This window comes from Arachis duranensis, unplaced genomic scaffold (genome assembly GCF_000817695.3).
Source record: "Arachis duranensis cultivar V14167 unplaced genomic scaffold, aradu.V14167.gnm2.J7QH unplaced_Scaffold_163936, whole genome shotgun sequence".
NCBI lineage: Eukaryota > Viridiplantae > Streptophyta > Magnoliopsida > Fabales > Fabaceae > Arachis > Arachis duranensis.
The window spans coordinates 10,189-12,326 of NW_026264240.1; the positions used below are offsets into that span (position 1 = coordinate 10,189).

Sequence of the window (2,138 nt, forward strand, 5' to 3'; positions counted from 1 at the left end):
TGGAGGTTGTTCTGACTTATCCCTTGCTCTCTTCATCCAGATTTCTAAAGCATGAGAGATTCATGTTGCAACTCTCAAACTGTCGATCCCCGAGCCAGCGCCGTCGCAATGGAGCAGACATCCGTAGTGTGATTTCCTCTGTGCAGAGGGTTGCCATGGCGATTTCTCCATCTGGTATAAACCCGGCAGTTGGCTCAAAACTCTCTCCTGGTTTTCCAGAGGCTCTTACACTTGCCAACTGGATCTGCTGCAGTTATAGGCAAGTCTGCATCTGTTGTATTGTGTTCAAGCTTTATTGTTGAATATTCATTCTTGAAAAGTATCTAATGATGCCCTTCACTTTTTTGTTCTTTTTTCTTCTAATAACAGTTATTATTTGGGGCCAGAGTTGCTGAGATCTGATTCTCTCATTAGTGAGTCAGTGCTTAAACATTTGTGGCATCATCAGGATGCCATTTTGTGCTGTTCTTTGAAGGTATGGCAGATGTTTTGTTCATAGTAGAGTTCATCATTTCCATGAAAGCCTTTAATTTTAAGATATATATGATTCTTTGTCTGGATCGTAGTCGGTGCCGGTGTTCATCTTTGCAAACCAGGCTGGCCTTGACATGTTAGAAACAACTTTGGTGGCTTTAAAAGACATCACATGGGTATTTAGAGGAAGGTAATTCATTAAGTCTGCAAAATTGTAACAGTGAATCTTTCTCTAAGTGTTGTTTATGTATGTTCAACTTTAATTTGTGGGAAATGGGAATTGTTTCTTTCATTAACTGTTCTTTTTCTTTGTTTATCAGTGCCTTGTATTAACTCCATCTTGTGAAGGCAGAGAAAGCTAGAAGATACATTCCAAAAGAATTCAAATAGGTTGAAGCTTTTGGGTAGGCCCAATATTGTAATTTTCTCTCTTTAGATTATAAATGCAGCAATTCTTTTATGGGTTTGAGTCTTTAAGCAATTTGTGAATATTGAATCCAAGAAATGTCGTCAGTTTGGAAGACTAACTATTACTGACGTGAACTCAGGGATATTTTTGTTTGATGTCTTCTGATTTGCATTTTAATCTTTACAATGATGGTTGCCCGATGTCCAGTGTTTCTCCGCGAGCCCAGAGCCACTACTAGACCCTGTTTTACTGTGCACCCACCCTCTGCCACTGTCGCTACCCCAGCGCTACCACTAGGCCGCCACCCTGGTTTAGCTCATTCTGTTTAGCTTGTTTAGTTCAACTAATTTAGTTTAGTTGAATTAGGTGGTTAGAGAATCTGGACTGGTTAGTGGATGTAGGTTTTGTTTTGTTTACTGCTGCTGTTCGGAATGAATTTGTCTTTCCTCTGAATGTTGCCCTGGATGAACTTGTTTATTGTGCTGTTTTGGTGTTGAATTCTGGACTTGTGATTGCTGTTTGTTGTATTTTTTTTCATTGTCCAAAATAGATGCTGTGAAAGTGTTACTGTTTCATTAATTTTTCTTGGTTTGTTGTTGCTGAGTGCTGCTCTGCTTGTTGCTTTGTCCATATTATATGAACTGCAATGATTTCAGTTTGTGGAACTGGTTAAGTCATGAATTCTGTTTGCTGCTTGCTTGAACCTGGGACATGCTATTTACTGCTGCTGTTTAATAAACAATTGCTTCTGTTTAATAAACAATTGCTATTTACTCCTCATTCAAACATCATAGGACAAAGCTAAATACTTAAGGAGTAAATATTTGCACTAGTTTTTTTTCCTAGAATATAAATAAAAAATTCCATTAACCAGTCAATGCAAAAGTAGTTAGAACCGATTCCAGTCTAAAATTATTGCTCGTGTTAATGTGTAACTATTGATTAACATATCTACAAGTGTTTTAAAGTGGTGTTCTAGTTTTTTCTGGTTGATGAAGTAGTCATTGTTTTATTTGTTGCCACTCACCGATTGTGTACTTTTTTATTATGCCTTTTGTTTTTTATGAAGAAGATTTGGATCTGGTTCTGCAGGCTGCAGAGGCTTGGATTGATGTTGAAAGAGTTCATACAATTGCATTAGAAGCCAAGAAGAACTAGTGTCATGATGATCTATCTTTTTTTTTTCCAGTTTTAAATCATGTAATTTTGCTTCATTTTCATCTTCAATTGTAATTTTGTAGGTTTGGTAATAAAA

The 2,138-nt window shown here is 37.0% G+C and overlaps 1 non-coding gene across 1 annotated transcript; it reads left to right on the forward strand.

The window, feature by feature from the left end:
* Window positions 1–367: 367 nt before the first annotated feature.
* LOC107472563 (uncharacterized) lies at window positions 368–2,123 on the forward strand. Its single transcript, XR_008005162.1, has 4 exons — window positions 368–475; window positions 567–664; window positions 795–878; window positions 1,976–2,123. It is a non-coding gene; the product is annotated as an uncharacterized LOC107472563 (transcript).
* The last annotated feature ends 15 nt before the right edge of the window (window positions 2,124–2,138 follow it).